Consider the following 20,589-nt stretch of genomic DNA (forward strand, 5'->3'; position numbering starts at 1 on the left):
TTCCTGTGTCAGTTTGAGGACACTTTTGCGGAATCCTTTCTTTTCCCCGCCCTGCTTTGCTTTCACAACTCCAGCGGGTCAAATGGCCAAAGACAAACTTCTGCCTCTCCTTCCCGGCTCCCACATTTTCAAAACCCCACAGCCTGCAAACCCACACACATCCGAACTCCAAGGGTGCTGTTGCAGTCCGGGCATGCTCAGTATCAGGGCAGGTTTTGATTGAAAGTAAAAAAAAAAAAAAAGAAAGAAAGAAAGAAAGAAAGAAAAAAATAGCTTTGTATTATGCAGTCTCCCTCTCATGTGCTTACAGCTTGCTGCACAGGTCGCGGGGCATTCCTGCGACTACCCAGAGGGTTTATCTGGTGCCCTTGATTACGTCTCCTTGGCATCTGTATCCCTCGTAGTTCCCCCCATCCCCAACCCTTCTCAACATCCCCCTCCTCAGGTCCCTGTCCGCTGTGGGGATGGAGAGACACTAACAGAACTGAGATGGGCGCTGTTGGCTGAGCGGATCCACCTATTATTAGTGCGCCAGGATTGGCTCCTCGGCGTAGCGTACCCCAGGTGGAACCAATCAGGCGGCCGGGGCTGGGAGCTGATGGGCGGCCGCCTCCTCACTGGAGGGATTCCTGGAGAAGCTGCAGTGTGGGGATGCTCTAGACCGAGTACTGCCCCCAGTGTCTTTCCACCTCTTCTTTCTGCAGCGGCGGCAGCAGCGCTTGGCAGCGGCAACTTGAGACTGCGCCCGGGGCAAGCCCCCCCCCCCCAGGGTGGTGCTCCACTGAGACGGGGGCTCAGTGCCCGAAGGGGTGTGTGTAGGGTGGGGGCGGCCGGCTGGGACCAGCTGGTGGCCCTGGAGAACCTCCCACACACCCACACCCACACACCCCTTTTGTGTTGCAGGCTGCCCCTCCAAGAGCAGAGGCAGCGAGAGGACGTGTGTGCACCGGTCCGCACGCGGAAGCAGTAGGGACGGAGCCCGGCACCACCTCCCGGTTCTCCCTCCAGGTAAGACAGCGGGACTGGCGGCACGGCAACCTCAGCGGTGCCTGTTTGCTTGCATCCGTCCATAAGATTTTGTTCTCGGTACACTTAGGTTTTGGCGGTGGGAGACTGAGACCTGGGCAGGGAGCCCCGGGTGGCCTATTGTGAGCGATGTAATGAGACCACATGTGCCTCTCCTGGAGAAGCACTTTGCACAGCGCCCGTGATTTAGAGCCTGGAGTTGATGATGTTGGTCGTCCCCCATCTTCTTCTTTCCCTCTTTCATTTCCTCTCCTCCGCCCCCCACCCCCAGTCTCTATCCTTCACCTCCCCCCACCCAACCCCTTTCAAATCTCTCATCTTCTCCCTCCTCCCATCCAAAGCACTCACAGGGTTTCCTTCTCCTCCTGGAAAGGATTGCCTTTTCTCAGAGGAAAGGGGTGTAGTGATGAAAGGAGAAAGATTTCTTTCTGCCCAGGGGAAAAAGAACAAGATAGAATACAAGATAGAAAATTAGAGTACCAAAAGCAATTAAGCTGAATAAAGGAAGTAGGCAAGCCATGCAGCCCCAGCTGCCAGAGAGGGGAAGCAAGTTTGACTTGATCTTCTGCTTGCAAGGGGCTGTGTCTCTCACTAGATTCCTTCAAATGGAACAAAAATAAACCACCGATCCAACCCACTTTCAATTGCTTAATTGCTGTTGCTTTTAAGTGCCCACCATCTGACTTTTCCTGGTTCCATCTGTCCTGCGGGGCTGACTATTTGGTCTTACCCATCACTGGTAATGTCTGAACTTGGAGAGGTTTCTCGAGTGGAGAAAACATTTTAAAAACATTATTACTTTCCTGAGGTTCTTTGGCATGGCCTTTATGTTGAGGGGCAAAAAAAAAAAAAAAAAAAAGTAAAGTTTCAAAACATTTGTTAGTGACACCAGTATTATTAGGAGGCTTGGATTTCTACTTTGAGAAAACTAATCTAGTTAGCTTTGTGTACATAGTGATTTTGACTTTCTTGAATATTAACCTTCTGAAATAATGCAAACATTTAACTTTTGTGTTAAAACTGCATTTGCATATGAATTGTGATTTCATTCTACCTTTCTGCTGTTTGCGTTTTGTTGCGCAGATATAGAATTCATGCCTTGCCTTATTTTCTTTTAATAAGTATATTTAATAGATGTAAACATGATGCTTATACAATTTCAGTACTCGATTTAGAAGGCGCATGGAAGCTCAGTTGGCCAAGAGTCCTCTTGTACTGGAACAAAGTTTAGAAAGTAATGGTGGGAAGATAGCATCAAATTAAAAAATCTTGAAGGGGAAAATGCTTTTACTTTCATGTCTTATTATAATACAGAGAAAGGTATCAAAACAACTATGTGCCCTGGCTGCCTGCATGATAGGTCAAGTGAAAGGGACTTGTTGGACAGATCCTTGACAGCAGCCTCAGAAATTTCTAATTCCATCGTCAATGGTATAAGCTTTCCTTTCCTATTATTCAGCTAAGTGATGACCGTCAGATGGGAGGAGATAGAGAGAAGTGCTTAGCTGAATGTAATGGGAAAGCATCCCAAGTGGATCCTACATGAGTGCAGAGAAATCAGCAGATGTTAGTGTCCAGATAAATCTTTTCCTTTGATTTATCAGGGGAAATGCCAAGTCTTACATTTTTTTTTTTTCTACGTGTCCACTTCGGATAAGAAAAGGGAGCCTTCTTTCTCAACTCTGCCTGATCTTCCACACTAATCTATGTACCCCAGAAAGTATTTTTTTCACCACATATCTTCAGTGGACAAGTTTATACACTGACCGAAAGAAGAGCTGCTTTCATTTACCATCAACATAATATATGTTATTTTCTAAACCATTTTCCATTTGAGACACTTATCTTTCCTATCTGAGTAGAATTACCTCGAGTCACAAAAACAAGATCTTCTTTCTAGGCCTTTGACATTTAAATGCCTTTTTTTTTTTTTCTTTTTAATGTAGTATCTCTGTTGAAAGCTAAAACTTATTTTTAGAGGTGCCACCTTTTGGTTATAAGGACAAAAGGCCAATCGTTTAATTGCCTTATGTGTGTACAACTGAATTAACAAGTTTAGACATGAAAAGATGTAGAAAAAGGAAACCAACTGCTTTTCACTGCGAGCGAAAGATTTTACTTGCTTATTTCTCCACTGTCTTAGGAAGGGTAAAAGTTTGGTCTTGGTTTGTGACATTTATGTTCAGGACTCTTAACAAATGCTAATTATAACAATGACATGTAAAAGACATGCATATGAGTATTGAGTTTTTCACATACAAAAAAATGAAGCCTTTATATACCGGAAGTCAGAACTAATTCCAATATATATTGAGTGGATTAAAGTGAGACTTTAAATGATATATTATGGGAAATTATTACCCTGTCATTCCACAAAATATTCTAGTGTAACAGTTTCATACAACCTTCATCTCTTCTCCTTTTAAAAGAATATCTTAGTAAATCTTATTAATGTTTTAGAGCAAATATGGTAATTAGACTTTAATGTATTTTTATCAGAACTAAAGGTTGCTACCCTACAGAGGAAATCCTAAAATGCTAATTTCATAAAATACCACATGATAGAGATGTTGTTACAGAGTAGTTTTGAACTTTATTTCATAATGGAGAATATTAGTTATTCTGTCTGGTCAAATTGTCAGAGAGTTCTAATTCAGAAATATGAAAATGGTTAGCATGGTATGTACAAGATTTGCACATTAGACTTGGTGCTAACTGAAAATAAAACTAGAATATAGTAGCTTCTCTTAATTGTACTTGCAAAATGAACTGGATGATTAATAAATAAAACACAGAATGTGTTAGATCTAAAAGCTAACTCGAACTTCCTGTTTGCCTAATGACACCATGGACATAATATCAATTCATTCTTTTGAGTTCAGTATACTAAATCAATTTATGGTGAATTCCCAAAACAGATTTTTACAGTCATCTAATCTTAAAAAACTCACACTTAACACAGACAATTATGTGAGCCTGAAATACTTATACCTCTTAGGATTTCCAGTTTGTGTAATAGCTAGGAAGAGATACCATTAACTCCAAATTGGAACATCGTAATTCTTTTCCTAATGGTAGTGATTAAATGATTTGGGGAAGGGAAAGTAAAAGTAAACAGTTTGATTACATAATGGAGCAAATTTGGTCACTATCACAGAAAACCAAGACCAAGGTTAGACTTTCCGGCATTAGAATAACATAGGTGTGGGTTTTACAAGTGTTTTGCTAAAAACTAATGCTTTCTAAAATGAAATACCTGAAACACTTGTGATTTAAAATAATTTTTAATGATTTTCTTTTCATAAATACATCCGTATCAAAGGTTTAATATATGATATGCTTTCTAACTGAATTTGTTTGCCATCGAAATTGATCAAAGCTATTTAAATAGGGATAAAGTATATGGCAGTCTAAAAAATAATTTCAACTAACATTTGAGGATATATATATATATACGTATGTGTGTATATATATATGTGTACGTGTGTACATATATATACATATTATGTAACATTTTCTAAAAGGATTTGAGACGAATAGACAGCAGCATGTAATCTGCTGAAACTAGGGAGTACTCCTGTAAAAAGTACCATTTAAAGAAAGATGACAATGTCTTGGGGATGCTTTTAATATTTCTTTGGTTGAAAAGACCAGGAGTACTCAGAGGCAAAATTAATAGGGGTCTAGATCTTTTCATTTATACAGCCCTTCTGTGGCTTAGGGAAGAAGTGATTTTTATATGAATCATGTATTTAAAAAAAAAAAACACCTTTCAGTGCAAGATGCACTTTTATATACAGGTAACAAACTGAAATCGCATTTTTACATGATTTGGACATAACAGGGCATTAAAGTTTCTATCTTTCTAAGATTTCTTCAGTGTTTTTTTCAACATTTGCATAAAGATAAACTTTTTCTTAATCTTTTACATAATCGACATGATTATCATTGCTTTTTCAGGTAAGGGGGTTTAGATTGGTATCTTAAATAATTCCTTTAGGAGGGATCAACATTTTTCCTAATAGTTTTATAAATTTGATTCAAATCTCTCCATTCAGTGTGGCCATTTTTTTAAAGCAGGAAGGAATTTAACCTTTCCAATCTGAAGAAAACAGTGTTTTTCCTTTAGCTTCTCTGTCATTTTAGGAGAGTTCTTGAAGAGCCACTTTTATATTGACTATAAGATGAACTGTGCTAGCAGGACATATGAACATCGTTCTACTCATGTGTTAGTATAAAAGAAACGTATTTTAAATAATATTGCAAGTATAGTCATGCTATCTATTGGAAATAAGAGAGCACCCAGTCCTTTCTTGCTATATATGAATAAAACTTCAACCTTTGCTATATTGTTTAAAAAAGAAAAGCTCTTATTTTAAAGCGTACAACGTGAAATCATTGCTATGTTATAGAAGGAGTAAGCACTGGGGATGTTATTTCCGCAGTTTTAAAAATAATTATAGAGGTCCTATTGCAAAGAAGCCTCCTTTTAAAATATCCACTTTCTAAATCTAAAAACAATATTTAAAAGAGTTCTAAAACAAACTGACAAACTGAAACCTAGGTTAGCATAACAATAGCACATTTATGACTGTGTTAGAAGTATTCTGCTGTCTTTGAAAAATGCAAAGCAGATTAAAAAATGTTTCTGTAATTTCTATAATTGTATTTAGTTAAACCACAACTTCTAGTTGTTTAGAACTAATTCTGATTCTCTTTGGGTTTGTTTTGTCTCTACAAATACACTCAGTGCTTGGAAGGGATGTGGCACACTGGTTTCCATAACTTACCAGTAATGTAAATGAGAGGAGGTCAGAGTTCATCATTTTTGGTTACTGCTATTGTGGAGATAAAAAGAAAAGATACCGATCGTTCCTATACTGGTCTCACATGTAGTATGTTGAACATATTTGTTATACACATAGGGAGTCATTTTGTTGAAGAGGAGCTCTGGAAAATTGGAAAGCTTATGAAGATAATAAACGCCTTCTATATTTTAGCTGTCTGTACAAAATGGGAGCTGGAAATTTTCCATGTAGATTGAGAATGGCCTTTCTCAGCTAGTATGAGAATCTGGTGAAATAATGTGGTTTCTGAAATAATTTGCTTAAAATACCATTTCCTAGCAGCCCTGTCAGACAACATTTCATTGGAAATACTGGATTACAACCCCCCTACAGCAGCCCTCAAAACTGCGCCTAAGACAGTTAGCTAAGTGCCTCAGTCAAGAAGGAATTTTGGTCGAAATAGCCATTTAATCAAATCCAGCTGTGGATGGTACTGAACCTTGGTCTTGCCTCTTCTCATTAAACCTGTTGTTTCTCTATTTGCTCAATGTAGTTTTGCTTATAATTAAAAAAAGTTAAGTGTTTCCTGCAATAGATGAATGTTTTCCTTTTCCTTCTAAATCCTTCACCTAGCTAATCAAGGATAAAATACACATAGGCACTTAAACACAAATAGAATCGGAGCGTTACTTAAATATGAGAACTTCTGATGCTGCAGTTGTTTAAATGAGACTATCTCTTGTCTTCCTCCTACACCCTCCCAGACTACAGCCAACTTTTCTGTCGCAAGCAAATGAAGAGGAGAGCAGGCAAACCCACCTCACACCTCTGGGCACAGTTCCTTGGGTGTGGCCTCCAGGGGACAGCCTCCTGTTTTGACCTGAGGCCCATCTCCCTTCCGGGCCAGTCTCCTTGTATATCAGCCCAGGCCCTACTCTAGCTCAAAGCAGATAACTGAATTTAGGAATTGCTACTTTGAGATTTATTGCCATATTTTCGTCAACGTGAAGGCAAAAGCACACAGAAATACTCAGACAGAACATACTCAGCTGTAACAAACTTTGTGTTAACACTCTTCAAATGTGATGTTGAATCTTATATAAGATTTAGATAATTGATAAAATAGTTTTTCTTTCATGGAATTTCTTTTGATTACTCACAAGTGATCCAAGCAAAAGGTGAGATTGTTAAACCGTGAATCCGTATAACTTTTTAACTTATTAGCACCAGTGGACAAAACTGAGATAATTATTTAAAATAATTTCAAATACTTCGCTTGGCTTTAATACTTCCAAGATCCACCTGTGTCTTGTTATGGAGACCCTTAAACATTTACATACCTCATCGTGCTCATCACAGATAATTGAGAACTGGTTTGTACATCTACAGAATCTCTGGATATTATTGTGAAGCATCACATAGGGTTGCTTTTAGGATGGATTATTACTCATCTTTTTTCAGGCATAATTTTATGTGAATGTAACTAAGTGTACACAACAATATAGCATCACAGCAGCAGACTACACTCACTAAAATGTCAATTTGGAATTGTTTGCTCTTTCCTTGCGAAGGAGAAAGAGTCGATTAAGTATATTTTTTCCTGGTGATGTTCCGCCCCCCAGCATTCTATGTATTATAAACAGCGAATAGGTCCTTGTTCTCCACCTATGAAATATGGCAGCTGCTTATTTTTGTGGAGAAAGTCAGTAACAAATTTTTTTTAGACAAATGACTTAATGGCTTTTGAAATAAGGACCAATGATATAACACAGGTTACTAAGGCCTAGCTAAGCTCCTCTAGCAAGCAGGCTCTGCGTTAGCAAGATTATTAAGAAAAGTTGACACGGTTTCTCAGGAGAAAGGCAAGGTAGCAAAGCTCTGAATCTCTGTCTGACTTGGAGTGTCTGCCAGATCCTTGTTTACACGGCTGGCTTTCTGCCTAATCCCTAGCATTTTTATCAGATTTGAGGAATGAATAAAGTGAACCATTGGGCCTTAGAGCATATTTCTAGAGCACTAGCGTCTTTTTATAAATAGAATAACATCACTATCCTGTTTTAGCCAATGTTCAGAATCCAAGGCCACTAAAAGTTTTATATATAAATATCTATAAACCAGACCATTATATGCCTAAAAATGCTTGAGTTTTATCTGTCTGTGTACAGGAAATTCTTATGTTGAAAGCTTAGCTAACAACATGACTGTACAAGTAATTTACCTATTTTTCGTGTTTTTATTATAGTATTAAATTTAAAATGCCAAACAATCACCTTGAGATATAGTTGAGTTTAATAATTCAAGAAAGTGACATTTCAACAAAAAGCCAACATATTCCTAAATTCTCCAACACCACCCTGCTTTTAAATTGTGGGAGGAAAAAAGTACTTCATATGCAAGTTTCCAGTTTTGTTTTGCTTTTTTCCTGTGGAATCATAGATACTTTTGGGACCATTCCTAGATACCACAAAATGAATATTAATGATAGGAGAGAACCGTCTCCTTCAGGACAGAGTGGAGTAGACAAGTTGTTAGCCTTTGAGAATCTGTTTCATCATTTAGATATTGAACACATAGCAACAGTTTGATTTCTCTGACTTCTGGACTTTTAGACCCGTATGTCTTGGAGTGTGTTACTACTCACTGCCAGAGTAGAAGAGATTTGTTCAGCTCTCCAGCTAAGAGCGTGATATAGCAATTCTCTTGCATTCTCTTCCTTCCCCACCATTTTGTTCCTTTCTCATCTCTTTTTTTCTGCCTTCTTCTTCCTTCCTTCTTTTTTTTCTTTCTTATTCATCTCCTAACGAATCACCTTCCCCTAGAATCACTGGGAGCTTGGTACTCTAGGCCCCATACTAATCTCCACATGCTGAATTTATTTTTTGTCAATAACCAAGAAATTCACTCTTAGTTTGTATACATTTCAGGTTAGTTTCACAAAAGGTTTGTATAGATAAATAAGGGAGCATCCTCTTAATTTGTTTAAGTAGTTGGCACACTTAAATGGAATGTGCCATGATTTGAATGTTTTTAAGGACTTACATGTAAAGACTAGCCCACTGGTAATTTTTAGAACAAAATTGATTGAAGAGAGATAAAACAATAATGTTTAAAATTCCAAACAGCATGTACTTTTAGGCACCTTTTTTTCTCTGTTTTGTTCTTCCAGTGGTAACTTTTACATCATTGTTTCACAACAGTTATATCTCACTGGATTTAAAAAATATTATGTTGCCTTATTTGATTTTGATAATGGAGAGATTCTCCATTTTATAGATACAATAAAGGAGACTCAGAAGTTAAGTCACCTGGCTGTAATTACACACTTAGGAAGCCTTTTATAATTTTCACCTGCTGAATCATACTGCCTCAGCAGTTAATCAAGAAAAAAATCAAGTATATTTTTAAACTTCCTCGCTATATAAGAACTAGTTTGCTATTTCTTATCAAAAATAAAAACAAAAATCTAACATCTTCACTGAATATTGGATATACAGTTGTTATTCTTCCCATTGAAAAGAGAAGGACAATTTAATATACTGTCATTACTTCTGTGACTCTAACTTTGGAATAAATTGTATTTTAAAATTATTCAAGGAACAGTTCTCTAATCCATAAGACAATTCACCAATCCTGAGTCACTAGGCTCAGTTGGCCTTTAGTCATTGCTGTATCACTGTGGTATTAGATGTTACCTCATTTGTTTCCTTATTTGGAAACTACAGAGTCATAAGCCACTTCCTAGAGTACCCAGAGATGTGATGAGAAAATGAATGTTGTAGCTTTACTAGAAGCTTTCCAACCTCATCTCTCATTATTTTTCTCATTGGTACTTACACATAAAACTTCTCACTGTTTCCAGAACCTGACGTTAATGGAAGTTGTTGAATCTACTGGTGCTTCTTCTCTCCTATTTCAAGATAGAAAGGGCTAAGCAGGGAACATATTCAAGCCCCAATTATTTTCCAGCCCTAATGTGAAATCCATCAATTGGCAATTCTTTATGTTAAGAATCAAACACATTTGGAAATGATTGCCAATAGGTATACACATTGCAATGTGGATTATCATAATTGACTTTCTAGCTGATCTGATAGAAGGAAACAGAAGTTTTAATTGGAAAAGGCTTATAGAAAGAATGCAAGATTAATCAGAAAAGAAGACAGGTATTTATGGGGATTTTTGGACAAACACAAGTTAATCATATTCTCGTGTTCTTACTATGATTCCATTTAATATTCCCAAGAATTTTTTGAGACTGGTACTAATTTTTCTATAATTTTTAGATGAGAAAAATGTGGAAGAGTAACTTGCCAAGGTCATACAACTCTTATGTAGAGGGAATTGGATTCAAACCCAAGCAGTCTATTTCTAGAGCCAACACTCAACCATAAGAAGTCATAAACACTAAACTCCTCAGGGGTAGAAGATGCAGAACAGTTGGAAGCAAACAGATAGAAGTGATCAAAAGAAATTGAAGAGTCATAAGCAAACTGTACTTCATAGTTTGAGTCAATATGACCATCATGGCAATGTGCTAAAAGATTGAAACTTGAGTCTCATAGCTCTGGGTGTAAAGACCTACTCTGGCATGGTGAGCTTCAGTAATATATTTCACTACTAAAAGCTTCATTTCACCAGGAATGGAAACATAATAATGTTTGCAAATTGTCTGGTACTCTGTTAATAAATGGCAGATCTGACCACTCTTGCCCCCTTTTTTTATTAGTCAGGAACTCTTTCACTTTCCAAAATGCCACCTAACTCAAAATGGTTTAGAGAGAAAAGGGATTTTAGAGCTCATGTTACCATAAAATCCAGGAATATTCTGGATTTCATCATAGCTGGAAATAGGGAATCAAGCTATATGATCAAGACCAGGCCTATCGCCCCCCACCCTCCCACCCATCCCTACCTCCTTAATTTTACTTTTCCCTGCCATTGCTTTATTTAGAATCAGGCTCTTTCTTTACAGTGGTAAGAATGTTCCCAGGGAACAGGCTTACATAAGAAATCTCCAGGTAAAGAGAGCATCTTTTTTTCCAAAAATTTCTAGGATAATCTTGACTGGAACAACTTGAGTCACTTGCCCCAGACTCATCACTATGGTGAAGGCTGTGAAATACCATATTTTTCTAAGCTGAGCCTTGTGTCATCCCTGGATCTGAGAGTTGTACAAAGCATCACTCAGCTACATAGAAGGAGAGTTCTGCTGTTAAAAGAAGGGAAATGATTAGATTTAGAGCAGGCAAAACAACAAATGCCTAGCTCATAAGGTATGGGCACTGACCGGTCGAGAGGATGCCTGCTGGCATTAATGCTGGAGCAGGCCCCTGGAGGGCCCTTATTTTTCCTGGCACTAACCCCTTAGTTGATGGGGTAAGATCCAGGGAATTCTAGGGGAAGGTCCATAGTAGTTGAGGATGTAGAAAGGAGTGGCCCTGAGAAGGCTTGAAGCAATGTCATTGACAAACAGGTGTGGATGTAGTCAATAATTAAACAACTAGTATGACTATAGAAGTGTGAAAAGGCTGCCTATCAGGGGCTGAGGGCTGAGTTGAGTGTCATTTAACTCTAGTTGGGTCGTTGCCTTATTGCTTTGGCCTCCTCTTTTTTAATGCAGTGGGAAAATACTTATAGGATTTGAGGATTCTTAGATTCAGAGCTCAGTAGGTCTGAGAACTGCCAACTAAAGATATGTACAAGGCTACCTGTGTATATGTCAATACCTCACATTTTTGTTGGTTTTGAGTAAGGCTGGTTATTTTCAGGAGTTTATAGAGTTTTATTTTATGATTACCCTAACTACCTATGTATTGCTACAGATACAATAAAATAAATTTGCACAAAAACACTATACATTTTTCCTTGCTATACCCCGAACTGAAAGGGAATTATTTAGGAATAATGCACTTCCTCCGTAAGCACCAGGGCGTGCCTGTTATATGCCAGGTGCTATTTTAGTGCTGGGAATATAGAAGCAAATGTAGTAGATAAGTTCCTTGCTTTTAGGAAGCTGGCATTCTAGGGAAGGAGACAAAATAGTTAAAAATAACAACAAAAGATAACTAAGGTAGTTTTCAAATAGTGAGAAATGCTACTACATAATAAAACAACCTAATAAAACAGTAAAATCAAGGACTCTGGTCAACCAAGGCTATGTAATTTGAGGCATGAAAGGACAAGGATCCGGCTATGTAAACATCAGGGGAAGAGCACAGTAGACAGCAGAAATCCTAAGTGCAGAAGCTTGGCAGTGGGGGTGAGTTTGTTCTACTTACAGAAGAGAAAAAAGCAAATGTAGCTGAAGTTGTAAAGATGCTGGCTTCATGAGTGTAACCCTGTGGTAATATTTTAACTAAAAGCAAACTACAAACATTATTAAGGAAATTTTCCAAACAAGACGATCACGTCACCTCAACATTATTTAAATATGTGTAGTATCTTATTTCTGTGTAATACATTTCCAGTCTATGTAATCATGCTTACACATTTTATGATTACAGTCATGGAATACATACTATTTCCACCCTGACTTTCAAAATGCACTCTCAGGTGATTTACAGGCATATATTTTTATCTTCCATTTTCTCTAGAAAGGTAACTTCTTTTCTTTTATGACATAGATTCCTTAGACACTTTCCGTATATCTTTTGTTAAATCTTAATAACCTTTCTCCTTTGCCCTCAGTTCTAAGGGAATTGAACACACAGCCTACCCTCAATTTTATTGTTTCTCAAAATTTAAGTGAACACCCTGGTTTTTTTCCCTCAATTTAATTTCCTTTTGAGTGTATGTTTGATTATATCCAACAAAATTCAAATTTAGATTTTGAAACAAAAGTAAATAAACACTGAAAACATAATGAAACAAATCATTTTGTGTCGATTATCATTTAGACAGCACAGGTCTCAGAGCATTAACCGGAAATTATTTTTCCTCTATCTGGTTTCATATCCTGGTTTCAAGAACTCAGTAACCCAAGTCTACCTAGGTCACTCTGTGATAGTAAACTAGGTGCTCACAGAGGCATATTAACATTGCGAGTGGTACTGCAGTACCACTCCCTATGCTGCAGCAGTAATGAAGTAATAATTACAGTGTCAATCTTAAATGGCCCTCTTTTTTCCCCTAAGACTCCTATAGACATTATATGCTGATAATAACATATTTTGTAAAGGGAGTATTCTTTGCTGAATTCACACAAAATCATCTATATGTGAATATAGCAAGAGTGTTATAATGGACCATTTTTGTCAGTAAGTGATAAACTTTTCCTTATCTGTGGAAATCAGGCTCTTTTGTATCCTAAATATCTTATGTTTTTCTACATCTGTATATATATATATATATATATATATATATATATATATATATATATATACTTGCATATATAGTATATTTGGATTTTTAAATTATGTGATCACTCCACTAAGTGCAAGTTTTTCAGGATTTTGCAATGATGTATGTATATTTTTTTTATCATCTTTTGACTCTGCAGTGCCTGACAAACATTAGGAAGAGAGCATTCCATAGAATGTTTATTGAAAGAGTGAATGAATCCACTAACTCTATATTTTCTAATGTTTTTGAATGACATCCAAACACAGTATGCTTTCAAACACACATACACACTATATGAACAAAAGTTCTATGAAGTATTTCTTACTGGTGTTGTATTCTGATACCTCCTTTTCAATTCTCTTTTTTACCTAATTCATTAAAAAAATTACTGGTCATGACCAACAAAGTTAATGTAACAGCATACCAATGGATAACAATCTGTAGTTTTAAAAACAGTTTCCTAAAAAAGTATTATCAATTTCAAAAAAGTATAGTATATTTAAGATCCCATTAAGCATATATAAGTATATAATGGATATACAGGAACTTGCAGTGGCTTATTTGGAACATAAAGTATCATCATACTGTAAATGGCTGACAAGTTAATAGAATTCCCAGACCAAGATGCTCTTGCTGTATTCACATACAGGTGATTTTGTGTGAACTTACACTGTATTTTTTTTAAACCCACAATGAATCTGGCACCAATGCTGTTACTGGTCATTCTCAAACAAGCAGATTTATGTTGGTCTGCTACCTTCTGAGGAATTCAGTTAATAGCCATTAGTTAAAATAAACTTTTTTACAGACTAGAGGAAAATACAGAGATGTGATAGGAGATTATTTCTGTTTCTTTAAAGTAGTGAATACAGAACTAGTCTATGGAACCAACAGATGATGAAGACTAAGCATAAATATTTAGAGTTTTGTATTCAGATATAAAAACAAGCAAATAATATAAAAACTCTCAATCTGTCACTAAGTTTATGATATGGTGATTTTACAATATGATCTCTCTGATACCTTTCTGTGCTAACCGGAGAGGATCTGTAATTGATCATGATATATCTCTGCAAGGTAATAGACATTCAAGTGGCTCAGCACAGTAATGCTTCTTTGGCTTTCCTACTATCCATGTGAGTTTTCTCATGATAGTGGATAAGGCGGAGATTATGTCCTCAATCTTTCAGTCATTCATCAAGCTGCTCAAAAATATTTAAGAGTACAAACTCTCAGGCACTGTCAACCACTTATAGAAGAGTGTAGTTCAGTTAAGAGAGACATCATAAGTAGTGATAATATATTCAGATGTGAGCTGTGAAATAATCAGTATAGGGTAGGAAATGCTATGGTAACAAACAATAGGAAAACCTCAGTGGCCTAAACATCTAAGCCTTATTTCTTGCTTATACTATGTAACCATTATGGAAAAGTATGTGTGTATTTCGGGGGAAGGTTGGCAGAAGACCTTCTGATTTGAAGTCATTCAGGGACCCAGAATGTTGAGAGCTTCAATGACTTATAACACTGTCATCTCAACATAACGGCATTAATGATACAATGACATTAAGGATTCATTTCAGTTGGGAGGGAAGCGCTGGACAGTTTCTCACCATCCAGTGAGAAAATTAACTACTTTGACCCTATAAGAGGCATATACAGTTTCTGGTCACAGACCATTTGCTAGATCCAATCAACGTGGCCTGTAACTACAAGGGCATCGGAAGTATAACACCCTCCACCCCAACTTAGGCCTTGAAAGGAGAGGATATTGCCAAGTTCTTGAAGCCTCTTTTATTAGCTGCAACAGAAAAGTGAAAGCTTTTTGAAAGCACATGAGAGTGAATGATCAGTTAGTCAAGACAGCTACGGCTTCACAGAGGAGGTGATGCACGGGCTGCACTCTGAGACCTTTCTATTGTCATGAAAGAAGCTTAGTTCATTCTTTAATGAAATCTTCTCTCTCTCTCTTTTTTTTAACCTGAATCTCAAACACGGGATATGTATTTTATTAAGAATGCCAGCACTCCTGGTAAATTTGGTGGATGAACTAAGTCATTTCTGTCGTACTAGGAGTGCTGACATATAATACAACTGTCAATTTAACAAATCTATTTGGATGTCTCAAAGACACCTCGTATTTACCACGGAAAAACTGAACTTTCAGTGTCTTTGATCCTAATGAATGATTCCATCATCCATCTAGTTGTGTTATCTAGAAACCTGGGAGTCATCTTTGTTTTCATGTCTCTCATTCTTAACCCCAAGTCTAAAATATATGATATCTTTATTATTTTTAGTTTATAAATATCTTTTAAATCTCATGATTTTTCTTTATCTCCATTGCCACACCATAATCAAACCAACCTTGCCTTCTCAATTCTACTGTTCTTACTTTGACTTTCAAGTGCATGCATTATCTGGCACCTCCTACTCACCAGCCTAATTTCTCATATTGTTTCTCTCATTCTCATGCTCAGGTCACATTGGCCTTCTGTCAAGTTTTAATATTCCAAACTCCTTCCTGCTTCAGGGCCCTAGTACATGCTACTCCCTATGCTTGGGTTACTGTGGACTGTATTTACTATTGGCAGACACTAATGATGTAAACTCAGCAATAAAGTATGGCCAGCTTTTTAAAAATAAATGTTTATTCTTTATATACAAGAGTAAATGTTCAGTTTTTCCATATTATGAGTATGAATATGTCACTTTTCAAAATTACTGCAGAATTGTCAAGAATTGGCAATCACCGTGTGGTAGAAAGGGATTTGAACAGTAATTGAAACTTTTTTATGGTTTGGGAAACCCTGAGTATAAGTTTGAAGATGTTGAATAGTTAGCTGCTTTTAAAGAAGAAATGTATTTATAAATTCAAATCTTACAGGTGAGGATACTGATGAAACGAAATTTAATTGAAGGAAATCTTCAGTGGGATATAGAACAGTGCTTTATATATTGCTAAATTTTAACCTTAGGATTTTTTCCAGTTATTTTGAGAACATGTTTCTTCCAAATCATGCCATCATAGAGTTTTTTTCTTGTTTGTTTCTTTTCTTTGTAATGGGAACACTCTGATCTTACATCCTCTGGGTGCGAAAACACACTTTCAGAAAATACTTGAAAAAATGCAGTGAAAAATAAATCTAGCTAAAGATAAAATAGCGAGACTTATAAAGAAATACAGGCTGATGTGATGCTTTAAAATCTCTGACTACTGAGATTACTCTGATTACTGAGACTGAAAAATCTCTGAGATTGACTGTGTTAAGAAATCTCTTATATTTATGTGTATATTTCTGTACTTTAGTTCAAATAGTAATTCATTGTTATAAAAGTATAGCAATGAAGATTAATGTTTATCATATTGTTTCCAATTATATCTTCAATGTCAACTGACCTAGCTGTGCTTAGCACTTTACTAAGTAGGAACTTAAAAATCTTTGGTGGACATTGCTGGATGAATCATCCTTGTTGATGTTTTATTCATTTGTTTCTCACGCGTTTCTATTTTTCTTCAAACTTAATGTTTAGCCTTGGTAATGAATCTTCATGAACTGGAATTAGTTATAGTTGACTCATTTCATCCAAGGTGAAATATGACTTACTTTCTTTAATCAGCCTTTACTTCTCTAGAATAAATCATCCCAGTAGCTCACTAATAAGTTGCAAATGAATGTGTGCTAATTTAAATGTATAGATAATTAAGAGTAAAAACATATAATAATTTATTCCAGTTCCACTTTAATGGGGCCACTATTTTGGATTATTTGGGTCAATGCTAACTATCTTTGAATAGATAATCAATCTTTTGCTTTACTTTTTCTCTTTCATCTCTTCTCCACCTTTTCTTCCTTCTCTGTTTTTAACCATTTCCTCAATTTTATCATAAATATCCTTTGCATTCAAAGCACAGAAGAATTCTATTACTAAGCAAAAAAAAATTCTTTCTGTATGGATTTTAAATATATGTTTAATATTCTACATTGGAAACTGGTGTTTTTTAGAAAATTATGGTTTATTGCTAGTAAAGAGCAATGTTTTTAAAGAAATATTTTAACTTGATTTTTTTTTAATTGAAGTATGGTTGATTTACAATGTTGTGTTACTTTCTGGTATACAAAAACAAAGTGATTTAGTTATACATATATATACATATTTCTTTTTCATATTATTTTCCATTATGGTTTATTACAGGATGTTGAATATAGTTGCCTGTGCTATACAGTAGGACCTTGTTGTTTATCTATTTTATATATAGTATTAACTTGATTTTTAAATGAAAAAGTATTCCCTAAGAATATTTATAATATTAAAATAATCCAAAAATATGTGAATTGAAAAGTAAGTCTTCTTTCAAACCACTTGTTGTCTCCCCAAAGGCAACCATTGTTAATAACCTCTTATATCCCCTAGCAGAAATATTATCTCTGTATGCAACCATTCATCACATTTAAAATTAATGTTCCATTATATACACAATGCTCTGTACATTTTAAGTTATACAGTTTTATTTATGTTGGATAATATTTTATTTCATACAAACTACAATTATTTCATAATGTACATAATATATTTTACATGTTAGTAAGAGTTATAGCTAACACTTTTGGTTAATGTAAAATGAACTAATTCTATAAAATATGTTAATTGCAAGTGATTCAGTTTAACTTTAAGCTAAATCAGTTTTATAATTTTAAGTATTTTCTGGTATAATTTGTGATTGTGACAATTCACATTAGATATATTAAATGATTTTATAGATTTGATCATATTTAAGGATTTTTATAAAGTTTTACTTTTCTCATATTGCAAAGTATCTGTCAACAGATATTATAATATCTTGTTTAAAATGAGTAATTATCATTAGAGAGCATAATCTTCTGTAGTATTTTTAATGTTCAGACACTTATAAATAACATTTTATAATCACGTTTATTATGTCTTTGTTTGGGGGCTGCAATATGTTAATCTGAAGGATTTTAAAATATTTCAAAATGTAAAACATTAAGAATGATCTTGCCTGTTTTGGGTGCATGACAAGTACTTTACAACAGAAAGGATATGGAAAATATTTGAAGGAATATGAAGTTTTTAGGGGTCTTTACAGAATATGTTGATTTAATAATAGTAGCTTCCATGTAGAGAGCTTTAATTACATGCCAGTTGCTATTCTAAGTATTTACTCATTTAATACTACTTCAAACTCTTTGTGAGGTGTGTACCAATATTATGACCATTTTGGAAATGAGAAAGCTAAGGGTCAGAGAAATGATGCTATCTGCTTACACTCACATAGCTGTTAGGTGTTATAGCTGGGACTCAGTTTCATGGGGGTGAGAGGAGGGTGCTTTAAAGCCAATAGAATCTAGATTATTTATTCTTTCATTAATTGAAAAACCTCTGAGCATTAGTTCAAAATTATTCAGTATCAATAACTTTCAGCCCTCCAAGAGCTTATCTTTTGGGGGGGTAGAAAAGAAGTTAAGTGGAGAAAAGAAAGAAAGGAGAGTGGGAGGGAGGAAGGAAGAGAGGGATTTGTTGGTCGTATGTTTTATCTTGGTAAGTACTATCAAAATAGTCAAGATAAAAAAACAAGTAGAGAGAGCAGAGAGTGCCAGGTTGTGGTGGGTGGGGGAAAATGAAGGCAGAATGCATTTTTAAATAGGGTCCTCAGTGAAGGTCATAATTGAGCACAGATCTGAAGGAGGTGAGGGATTAAGCTTTGGTAAGAGGTGGGACCATGCCTGGTGATTCAAGGAAAGAAAAGGAGGCAATTGTGGTCCAGGTGAAACAGGCTGAGAAAGCACCAAAAGATTATTTCAGAGAGGTAAGATGAGGGCAGATGGTGTAGAGCGCTGGGTCAACTTTGGCTTTTATGCTGAATGAGATGGAAAAACCATTGGAAGGTTTTGAGCATAAGGGTAACATGTTCCAACTTAGATTTTTAATGATCATTTTGAATAGAATGTTTTTTGCTAGAATAGACTGAGTGGGTTAAGGGTGGAAGCAAGGGGAAAATATGCTCTTTGTAGGTTTATATTTGAAATGAAATTGCCTGCACCTTCTCTCTCTGTTTCCTAGATTTTGTGGCCTTTAAGTACATTAAGAGAGCAGTGGAAAGCTCAGGAATACGTTACCACAGAATGTTTATGAAAGCAATGGGTTTAATTTCCATCATAGAAGGTTATCATAACGCTGTTTTTTTGTTTGTTTGTTTGTTTGAACATTTTATACATGCATTTCCCAGCCATCTTTATTTTGAGGCAAGCAGATAAAAGTTGGTCTAACTTCAAGGCATCTGGGAAAGTGGCAGAGAAAATCTTTTTTTATTCTTTCTATGCTTGAAAGACTTACTAATGCACTCTCAAACATTAGAGGAAGAGAAGCATTAAGGGTTCATGAATATAGAGTGAGTGCAATGAGTTCTAAAAGCCATCTTCCATAAGATACCTGGATTGGCATTGCTTTTGAAGAAAATTTTTTCTAGACAGAATGCTTTTGCTTTTCAATATTTTACATTTAATTTCATTTTAAACAAAAATAAATCAATATCAACATTCCAAATGATACCCACCCTACTGAAGGCCGATTTTGAGACTTAGAAGACATTTGATATAATTCTCTAAAATTAGCCATCATCCAAATAGTGCTTATCATAGTCAAATTCGTAGCAACAAATTCAGAATTAAAAGATATTTATAACCCTTATAGCTGAGATGATCTGTGTTTTAGTCAGTACCTACTCCTGATGTTTCAGTACACCATCAGCAAATATTTTTCCTTTGCTTGCTTACTATGAGATGAACATTCAGCCAGATATTCTAGATTTTTTTAAAGGCTTTTTTAAAAGGAGACTATAATATACTTAAAAAGCTAAGAAAGACCCACAAAATACTTTAAGGGAAAAATACAAAACAGTATATTATTTTTGGCTTAAGTGGAGAAAATGAATATTTAAATAAAAGACATGGTGGATAAACAGATATAAGCTATTTAAGTTTAAGTCTTTCAACAAGACTTCATGATCTATAAATGCTATTTAGTCGTGTGGTCTGGGAATGCCAAAGGGTGGAATTGAGGTATCTTCAATGACACTTGTACTTTATACCCTTATAAAATAGTTGTTTGTGTACATTATTTCCCTTCCCTATTACAATATAAGCTCCTTGATAGTTAAGAAGATATCTTAATTATCTTTATATCCCAAACAATATCTCACACATAGTTGATATTCAATAAAAGTTTACTAATTGAATGAAGTATGTGCTTTCCCCTAAGATGCTAAAACATAATTTCAATATCTAGAACTTTCATTAGGAGAAGTACATTATTGCTTGCTTGAGAGCACTGATTATGTATCCCAAATGTGATATTCTTGGCTTATTGAGAAAAAGCTTACCTTTTTGGATGGAATATTTAAAATTAACTAAAT

General features: G+C 35.7%; 1 protein-coding gene across 1 annotated transcript in view; it reads left to right on the top strand.

Moving 5' to 3' along the window:
• Positions 1-986: 986 nt before the first annotated feature.
• The window catches only part of SYT1 (synaptotagmin 1), a gene marked incomplete at both ends in the record, with an annotated part of 529,961 nt that continues 510,358 nt past the window's right edge, over positions 987-20,589 (top strand). Inside the window, one exon of the mRNA XM_079715966.1 lies at positions 987-1,008. The remainder of the gene's footprint in view (positions 1,009-20,589) is intronic.

This window comes from Hyperoodon ampullatus, assembly GCF_949752795.1.
Source record: "Hyperoodon ampullatus genome assembly, chromosome: 11".
In the NCBI taxonomy this organism is placed as follows: Eukaryota; Metazoa; Chordata; class Mammalia; order Artiodactyla; family Ziphiidae; genus Hyperoodon; species Hyperoodon ampullatus.